Source organism: Lycium ferocissimum, chromosome 1 (genome assembly GCF_029784015.1).
Source record: "Lycium ferocissimum isolate CSIRO_LF1 chromosome 1, AGI_CSIRO_Lferr_CH_V1, whole genome shotgun sequence".
NCBI classification, from domain to species: domain Eukaryota; kingdom Viridiplantae; phylum Streptophyta; class Magnoliopsida; order Solanales; family Solanaceae; genus Lycium; species Lycium ferocissimum.
The window spans coordinates 5,035,602-5,046,359 of NC_081342.1; positions in this window are offsets into that span (position 1 = coordinate 5,035,602).

Here is a 10,758-nt window from a genome sequence, read left to right on the forward strand (position 1 = left end):
CTACAATAGACAAAATAGTCATTTACTATTTTTTTAAAATAATAATATATAAGTATAATTTTATACAAAAAAAAATATAGGAAATATCATTCAAGTAATTAATAACAAGAGTATTTTACCTTAATTATATAGGTAGTAGGACTCAAATATGGTAGTTTAAAGAATATCAACTTTTCAAATCTAGGAAGCCTTATTAATATTTGGAAAACCTTTTTCTACAACAACCAAAACGTGCTGCTCTTAATAAAGGATTCTTTATTATTATTATTTTTTGTTTAGGATTTTTCTACTGCCGTTTATTGCTTTTCTTTGTTTAGGTTTAGACTCTACTTAGGTTTTCCAAAGCCTTCTTTTCTTCAACGAGTATTATAGATATTTTATTTTCACTTGAAGTTCCGTATCATGTGTTATATATCCACGTTGGTTTCAAGATTTTCCTTGTTTTTTAACCCTGACTTTATAGTTTAATGATTATAATTTTTGTTACTTATTTTAGTTCTTATTTTCCTTTCGGTTGAAGTTGAGGGAGTATTGCCTATGATTGTTTTTTACTTCCGCCAAGTTACTAGATATTTTCCTTTCATATATCTTTTACTTTCTATATCGCCACAATGTTGTACTATATGCGTGTAATTGCCTTTTATCATACTTCATATGTTTGAATCGCTGCAACTAGATTTTTAATTTTTGTCTTAATCGCTAATTCCTCGGTTATTAAAGTAGATAGAATAATTTTATTTTTCTTTCGTGGAAATTTTATTTGGATCACCAAAGCATGAAACTTAATATTTCTAATCTATTCTTCATATATGTTTTTGTGGAATTGATAGGTCAGAAACTATTGTGGATAGCAGGAAGAATTATAGTGTAGTAAGTTTTTTTTTTAACCGGTCTAGTCTTTCATGTATCTTTTACTTTCTATATCTGCCACAATGTTGTACTATATATTTGCGACAATCGATAGGAGATTTTATGTTACTTTGGTATTGAAGCCTATATTTATGATCTATCACTGATTCAGCTGAAATAACATACAAAGAAAAAGCAACCACAAATTCTAAGAAATAAGAGAAAAACCATGAGGTAAGCAAAATTGAAAGTTTCAACATTTGCCGATATTTGTCAAGCAAATAATTCGTTTGGGGTGAAATTTTTGTTTTTTGGGTTTTCAAAGATACATACATATGTGGTGAAATAGTAAAAGTGGAAAGGAAGATGGAAATAAAAACCATACTAAAGACAAGAAAAGAAAAGTGGGTGAAATACTGGAGGACAAAGAAGTTAAAATATAATTTAAAAAATTATTTACTGATGAAAGATTTACAGGGACATATTTTCAGGAACTATGTCAATTCATCTATGATTTTTGCACCCCGATGATGTGGTAGGATCAGTTGGTAGCAATCTGTCATGTTTAAGTTATGTTGCATCTCCACACATTAATTTTTCAGTGGTGAAAATAATTACCTTTGTGATAGCTGATCCGTTAGGTAATTAGTAAAATTTCAGTAATAATTTAATGGTTTCTTTAATATTTGAAACAATTATTCAATTATTTTCCTAATATTTAGAAATCGTTACATAATTATTTTTCTAATATTTAGGACTTTGATTTTTTCAATTTCTTTCCATTCTAGAGTTCCTGCACTTTGCTTAAAGTTAAGTTAGCAAGTTTATACATCATCAAATACACGTGCGAATAATAATGAAGCAATTACAATAAACTTGCACTTAATTAGTTACAAAACATAAAATGCATTTTGCTAGGAATTACAATAAGTTGAGATTAGCTTCTTCATCTATATTTCCACCCAATACAAATATTAGAAAATTACTCTTGAATTAGGACATACGGTATGATTCTGCTACATAATTAAACAACAGAAGGCATTTAAATGATTTCTTTATAAAAATATATTAAATGATTTCCTTTGATGTTGCAAATAAATAATTAAAATTTGAAATATCTAATAAGCAAAAGATTTCAATTTATTCCTTTTCCAAGTTTCTCATATTAGTAAATTTATTTTTAAAATTGACAAAATTCTTAAGTATATAAATTTGTTCAATAAGAAAAATATTAGCGGTGAAAGAAATTAGAAATAAAGCAAAATCAATTATAATATAATGAAATTATCAAATTGGCAAATAGAAATTTAAAGTAACGAGGATGAAATAGTAGAAACTAAAATATATTCTAAATGAATTGTCATTTATTTTATTTTGTTACACTTATTCTAACAAATAAAAACTCTCAATATTTCACCATAGAATATCGGCGAAAATTTAAACAATAAAATTCGTTGTTAATCCTGTTTAGTGAGAAGAAAAAAATCTCTTAGCTACAATCAATTTTGTGACGGTTAATCATGAAGTTCGTAATTAAATTCAATTTTTTCTATAGAATTTATTATCAAATGTGGTACACGCTTTGATCACGCGGAAAGCGCGTATACTAACCTAGTTAATTATAAAGACGCATATCAAAAGCATAACAACATTATCTGCTAATTAAGAAACCAGAAATTGAAACAATAGTGAGGCAACATATATAATAATTTACATTGTTTTTTATTTATATATATGATGATAATCCAGAGAGACAACATGGAGCAAGCAAGCTAGAACATTAATTAGTATACGTACGTAATATATTTAAAAACGACCTAACAACTGTAGTTGCAATTTGCAAAAGCTCGTCTAGAACTTGAAATAAGAAAAATAGCTAATTGCTTATATATATTATCATCATAATTAACCTTAGCTTGTTGTCTCTAATTTAGATCATCAATTCTTGTTTTGTTCCTGCCACGACCACCAAAGCAGCAAATTAAGATGGGAAAAGGATCAAATTTACCCTCCAACTACTGTTTATGGTTTAGATTTGCCCTCCGTTAAAGTTTTGATTCATATTTACCCCTCCCGTTAGGAAACTTGTTACATTTGCCCTTATCATTAACGGATTGTTGACAAGGAGTCCTTATTTATCCACATAGACGCCATGTGTGGTATAATTTTTCTTTCATTTTATATCATACCAATTGAATTTGCCATGTAATTTTCTTTTCTTTTTTATATAAAAAAAAAATACAATACCTAATCTTCTTCTCCATCAAACCACCACTTCCCCTTCTTCCTCTCTGCCACTGTCACCGCCGTCCACCACCCTACACCGCCATTACTTCCCCACTTTTTTACCCAAACCCAATCTAATTATCCCAACCATAAAGTGAATGGAAGCCAAAATTGACGAAGTGCCATAATCTCCAGAACCAAAATTATACAATCGAGTCGTAATAAAATATCAATTCATTTTGTTTTACAAGAGGATGTGACATAAGACCATGTGACTTATAGGTTAACACATAAACTGAGGATGATTATCATTCGACAGAAATGAATGAGAATAGCGAAATAAAGTGAAGTTCTCAATCAAATAATCTCCATTTAACATGCTCTGACAATTATAACTATAATTACTTTTGCACTTAGACATCTGAATAAAGTAAAAACAATTTATCTATACTAAAACCAACTAACAGAACATCTGGACTAGATGAAGGAAGGAGTTATGCTCATTTGTGGACTTCTATAAAAGAAGAAACTGATAAACCCCTTATGCAGTGGATCTATTTATTGAACAGTGTTACATTAAGTAATTCCCTTATTTGAGGTCGTTGGACGGAGGTGATAGTGGCGGATAGGAAGAAGGGGAAGTGGAAGTGGTGGTTTGATGGAGAAGAAGATTAGGTATTGTATTTTTTTTTTTAATAAAAAAGAAAAGAAAATTACATGGCAAATTCAATTGGTATGATATAAAATAAAAGAAAAATTATATATACACATGGCGTCTATGTGGATAAAGAAGGACTCTAGTCGAACTGATACATAGTGATAAGGCAAATATAACAAGTTTCCTAACGGGAGGGTAAAATGAGCAAAACTTTAACGGATGGCAAATCTAAATTATAAACAATAGTTGGAGGGTAAATTTGACCCTTTTCCCAATTAAGGTAGCCCAGAATAGTAGGTACATGAATATCACGAGCCAAATAGAAGGTGACCCTAGGTTTGCTGGTATCATAAACCACATGACAGTGAATAAGAATATAACTTCCAATAACTTTTTTCCACAATCTTTGAACAGCTGGTCATGATCACCCCAATCTTCCTCTGCCATATTGCTTTGCTAGCTTAGCTATCAGTAATTCTTACTATTTTTTTGGGAGAGTATTATATTGAAATGCCTTTGATTTTTTTACTTCCAGACTATTCATCATAGGGGTATAAACAGGGGGTTAATTTTTTAGATAATCATTCAATTTTTACTTTATTACACTAAAGTCATTAAGCTTCTTTTTGAAACGAAAACATCATCAATTTTACCTAATCATCACAAAACTCACTAAACTATTTTTTGTAGCATAAAGTAACTCAACTTAACCAAGTATATATCACATACATTTTATATAATACTTAGGCAAAATGCAACGATTTTGTGGTGTGTATATATATATATATATTGTGTTATTTAATTAAGCAAAATTGAGTGATTTTCTTTTTGTTATTAAAATAGTTTAGTGACTTTCTACTTTGACAAAGTTGAGAATATTTTTTATCTTACAAAAAATGGTTTAGTACTTTGATGCAATAAAATAATAGTTGAGTGACTATTTGTGAAATTACTAGGTAAAGAGAGGCCCTAATAATTACTCTAGTTAATTTAATCATTGTTCTTAACCCAACCCCACATCCTTAGTCAGCTTATGCTAGGGAAGTAGTCAGGGGCGGTTCAATAAAATCAGGGACCTAAAGCGAAAACGTAATAAAATATTTGTTTTGGAATTCACTCTTTTAATTTTTTAGATGCAAAGTTATAACTTGATTCAAACATTTCTTCTAATAGATAAATAAAAATAATTGATCCAAAAAAATTGAGTTTAAAACGGAATACAAAACCGTCATAAACATATAATTAGAAAAATTAAATATCATTCTCTCTTCTAATATAAAGATTCATAATTTTCTTGTATAGTGACATAGGACTGCATTAAGTTCTCTTTCCATATTTTGAAGTTCTTATTTGAATCTCTCAAGTTACTATTGATATTAACAAAGCCTTCTTCTAACCACTAGAAACTTACTATATGTATCAAAAAGTTACAATTAATATCTAAAGAAGTTCATTATTTTCTTATATGGTCATGAGTCATGACAGTAATGTAGTAACTTTTCTTTTCAAACTTTTAAGTTTTTAGTTAAATGACAGTAGAATTTATCTGATATTTTAGAACTTTGAATTAAGCTAGTTAAATCTTCATATCTACTAATAAGATTTTTGAAAATATGAATGAAGGTACTGTATTGCAACAAATGACTAACCTTTTATTAACCTAAAAGAGCAATTCCCAAGTTACATAATAAGACGTGATAATGGTGCTGACAAAGTTCATTGTTATATAAGGTGGATAATATTAACTTTTTGCATACAAACTTATCTCAACATATACTAATAACTAGTTATAATACTACAAAAAAAAAAAAAAAAAAAAAGAAGTTGGGCCCTTTGATGCTCGGAGACCTAAAGCAGATGCTTTAGTAGCCTCATCCTTAGCCACCCATGAAAGTAGTCATACTAGGTGTAAAAAAAATATTACGTGATCATCAAAACAAAGCTATTGCCATTATTGTTATGATGCACATAACATAAGATTATGGCTACAGTTTTCTCCACCAAAAACATGTAGTGTGAATAACTTAAAATGTCGTTCGAATATGATAAAATAAATATATATTAATTCAGATTAGGTGTCTCCCTATAATTTACATCAATCCAAAATTTTAATCAAAGAAAAGTTGTTGATTGGTTTTATTAAATTAATGAAAGATTTAAAACGGGAAAATTGTTGGGTGGACACGTGCACTAGCAACTAATTCCAAAGTTACTGATCGTAGCCCTTGATATTGAGAAATATTTGTCTAGTCTCTCTTTCCTCTTTGTATTTTTATAATTATTAACTCAATAAATATCATTTGAAAAAGTGTTCATCCCCTTTTTATGAAAATAACACCCGGTCAGCAGTAATAATAACAAGATTATTCTTCCAGCCCCAAACTACTACATATCTTGTTGCAGTGACACTAGACCTAAGTTTACATAAATAGTAAGCAAAATTAATATCGTGGTTGAGTAGCTCTTTATTTGATTTTATATATATATATATATATAAAATCAAATAAAGAGCTTTCTGCCATAGAAAAATATAAACTAAAGAAAGAAAAAGACATACTTCGAGGCCGAGAAATATGGAGTAAATTTTTTTTTTAAAAAGAAATACCTCAATTTCTGTGGTCAGTTAAGACAAGAAACCAACACAATTAGTCAATTATGTTTTCTATTTATAACACCGCAAGAAATCCAAGAACATGCAAACCTAATTAATTAAGGTATGTTAATTAGGTAATAACGAAAATGTTTTCTCAGGAAAATTTGTGTATAATCTAGATAGGTACACTGCGGGAAGTGAGGTTGGGGGGGGGGGGGTAGGGGTGAGGTAGTGGGATGTAGGAAATGGGTTGGGGGTGAAGATGAGGTGTGTTGGAGGTGGGGAAGACACAAATGAATGTGAAATGCCACTTGTGTAACTTGTTTTCCCTACTTCCACTAGGGATTTCGGGTGTGTCGATACGGAGAAAAATGTTTTCCTGGGAAATGTGTTCTTAGAAAGTAAGTTAATTTCTTACTTATTTTCTCATGTTTGGCTGGTTAGTGAAAAATATTTTCCAGAAAAAACTGACCCACCCCCCACCCCAACCTCACCATCATCCCACCACCCACCCCTCACCACGCCCCACCCCACCCCCTTACAACCCCAACTCCACACACCCACGCACCCCCACCCGAACACCCTCAGTAAAAAAAATACACCGTGGGCTATGGGCCAAATTCCTCTGATTGGTCATAGGGCCCTGAGTCTGTGTCTCGTGAAAGCTTAACTTGGAATTGTTGAATTTCTGCTCATATGTACTAGGCAAAGCCCAATCTTATAACTATTTAAAGTCCACTATGTGGAGTAAACATGTTTACCCCCCTATGTGTTTCGCCTAAAATTCGTTTATTAGGTCAACTTGTTAAATTGCTTATCATTCTTTTCTGGCACCATGTTTTCTTTGTGAGAAAAGTCTAGCGCTAAAAGCCGGCGGCGTCCAAAGCCCTCCGGCATTAGGTCCAACTCATACCGGAACTCCGTCGAAAACAGCATCGGAATAAACAGTTATTCTCTTCCTCCTCCTCCAAAACGGTCCAACTTGTAACATTTGGACTATTTATAAAATTCTATTATTCTCAAATTAATTTGGATTAGCAGTACAAACTTAACATAAAACATGAGTAATTAAATGTTCAGTGGTTAGTAGTTGTTAATTTTGTCCAAAACGGCGCTGTAATAAAACAAGGGGACCTTTCCTCGGACCCCGCGCATAGAGGGAGCTTAGTGCATGGGGGTTCTTTTTTATTTTATTTTTTATACAAGAAGAATGATCAAAAGTGCAGATTTCAAATAATGGCAGGTTAAATGTACTTGCCCAGATATTACAAGGACTAATATCAAACTTTGTGGATATTCAAGGGACTAAAAGCACATTTATGTGAATATGAGAACTTACTATTATTAGATTAATCATAGTTAAGTTCTTAACTCTAACTGCACTCACACCCTCTGTTAGCTTTTGTTGGAGAGGTAACTGTAACCCTATTAAAGGAAAGTACGGGGTGATGATTATCAACAGTGTTTTAAAAGGCATTTTCGGGACGAGCCTCGGGGCGGAGCGTATCAAAAATGCCTCAGGGCGATGGTTCGAGGCGAAAGTCTCAAAAGGCGTGTGTCCAGCAATTCGGGGCGGACATCTGAGTGTTTGGGGTGAATTTTTTTTGTTGGGGCGTGTTGGGGCGTTAGCCCAGAAAACTCCTTCAAATTAAAATAAAATTTGTTAAATAAGTCCTCAATATAATGCCCAAATTCTCAAAAGTCAACTAGTAATTACTCAAATATTTTAAAAAGAACCAAAACATTAAATTTAAAAGTCACGACCTTTTTTTATTGCTAGAATGCCTAATATATGTTCTTTTCCAATTATTTATCTTGTCTTCTACTATCTCAAAAGTAACGAAAGCGATCATTTGTGCTTGTAAGTAGCGTATAATAGATTGTTCTTATTAGTTTTTTTGTGGGGATGGAGCATATATGTATAGTTTTCTTCAAATTTTTACGCTATTTTACCTATTTAAAAGTATTTATTATAATTATATCCTTTTATGAAAAACTAAAAATTAAAGTCCCATGAGACTTACGCCTCGTGCCTCGGGGCTTGCGCCTCACTGAGGCAGACATAAAACGCCTCGCCTTATGCCACCGCCTTTTAAAACACTGATTATCAAGAGCAAGTTCTTACCTATGAATAGAAATTAACATGGGCCGCGAGAAAAAGAAAGGGAATTAATAAAAGTTAATTAGTAATTACAATAATTATTTTTCAATTCGATAACTTTACCATAACTAGTACAAAAATAACTAAACACAAGCCCCGCGAAGAGGGATACTGACTGAAGTTAGACATTTAGGATTCTATATATAATAAATATGAACAAGAGATATTTATATAATTACTACTCAAAATCTCAAAGTACAACATTATAAATATGGAATAACAATAATAATAAAAGTACTTTAGTTCAGTACTTTCTTGTGTATCAAGAATCGGTTGTACTACCAAGTACCAACCAAATTTAATATTATTTTCTTTTCTGGCGATAAATTTGAACTTCTTTTGTAAAAGGGTACTCCAATATTTTTTTTTTCTTCCGAAAAAGGTACTCTATGTGTGGTAAATTTGGTGCTCATCTTACTAGAACAAGCAATGCAAGTTTGGGCCATTTTTTTTTTTTCTCAAAATAAATAAGGCATGCATCAATCAGCTTCAAGCATACGTCAACATGGATACGATCATATTATTATTACCAGAGAATTGACCAAGTGTGTATTTGTTGCTTTGTTAATGAATTTTAAAACGACATTTATTGAGTAATATAAAATTACAAAGAAAGAAAAAGAGAGATTAAGCCCGTTAAAACAAAATTAGAGATTGATCTACTGCAAAGAAATTATCATCAACCCAGCTATAATAGTTTTTTAAGTGTAATATTGAACATATTTTTAATAATATTGTTTATCTTATTAAAGTCATTCAACTATATTTTTGTTGACTAGAAAATACAATTAACCGTAAATCAAATTTGGAACCAAAAATTGCCATGTCAAGCCAAGTGATGTTTATCATTTAATATAATATATGAGTTATTACAAGCTGGATTATTAAAATAAATAATTAAATTGCTGACGTGGCAAAACATTTCATTTTTTTGTGTCGAAATTTGATTAATATATTATTTCTGAGCAACAAACACATTGTTCAATGACGTTAGAGACACGAAAAATTAATTTTGTGCGTTACTGTATAATATATAAAGTTTAATGACTTTGATGAGCCAAAAAATAGTTTAATCACTTCACTAGTATAACAGATTAAAATTGAATGACTTTAATGAGACTGGTCTTTAAGTCTTTAATGACTTTAATCACTTCTTTTGGGGTGGTCTTTAAATTTTGCCCCTCAAATTGCTAGTCTTTAAGTTTTGGCCTTCGCCTAAAACTCATGGGTTTTGGTTTTGAACTCCCGCTCAATAAAAAATTTAAAAAAATTTCAAGGCAGAGTTTGAATTTCGCTCATAACTAAAAGTCTGCTGGAGGTGGCAGACTTTGTTTTGTGGCATATATATATATATATATATATATATTTTTTTTTTTTTTTTTTTTTTTATTTTTTTTTTTATTTTCAAGGTAAACTTTTAGTTATGCGTTAAGGAAAAGTTCGCGTGTGATACTTTTAGTTATGTCTTAACTAAAAGTTTGCCCCTTTATATATAAGACATAACTAAAAGATCTTTCATAAGGCGAACTTTTTCCTTAAGGCATAACTAAAAGTTTTTATTATAAGGTAAAGCATGCCTTAAGGAAAGTTCGGTACCTTAGGACATCTTTTAGTTATCGCTTAACTAAAAGTCTATGCCGCTAAGGCATAACTAAACTATGCCTTAAGGAAAAGTTCTTCCCTATGAGGCAGACTTTTAGTTATGCCGGATCTGGCATAACTTTAGTTTTTCCTTAAGGAGTGTATGTTGGATCCGACATACACACCCCCAGCCTTGAGTTGCGAAATTATTTATTTATTTATTTTATGCCTAAGCGGGGGTTCGAACCCAGAACCTCATGTATTCGCCCACCTTTCAAGTGAAGGGCAAAACTTAAAGACCACAAATATGAGAGCTAAAATTTAAAGACCACAAATATGAGGGCCAAAATTTAAAAACCACCCCAAATGAAGGACAATCCGAGCAAAAAAATGACATATCTTTATTGATCCAACACATAAAAGTTTAGTAACCTTCTGTCAAATTAATTTAGATGAGTAGATGAAGATTAAAATACTTAACATACCTTAGAAAAATGCATACATATAATGTGAAGTTAAAATCGAAAGATCAGAGAATTAATTAGCAGGTACTAACACCTAAATTTGAAGACTCCCGCTGTACTAATTTATGTGGTACATTTTTTTTTTAGTTTGTCCCAGAAAAAATGTCATTTTATTATATTTAGAAACAATTTAACTTTATGAGATAATTTATAGCCACACAAATAT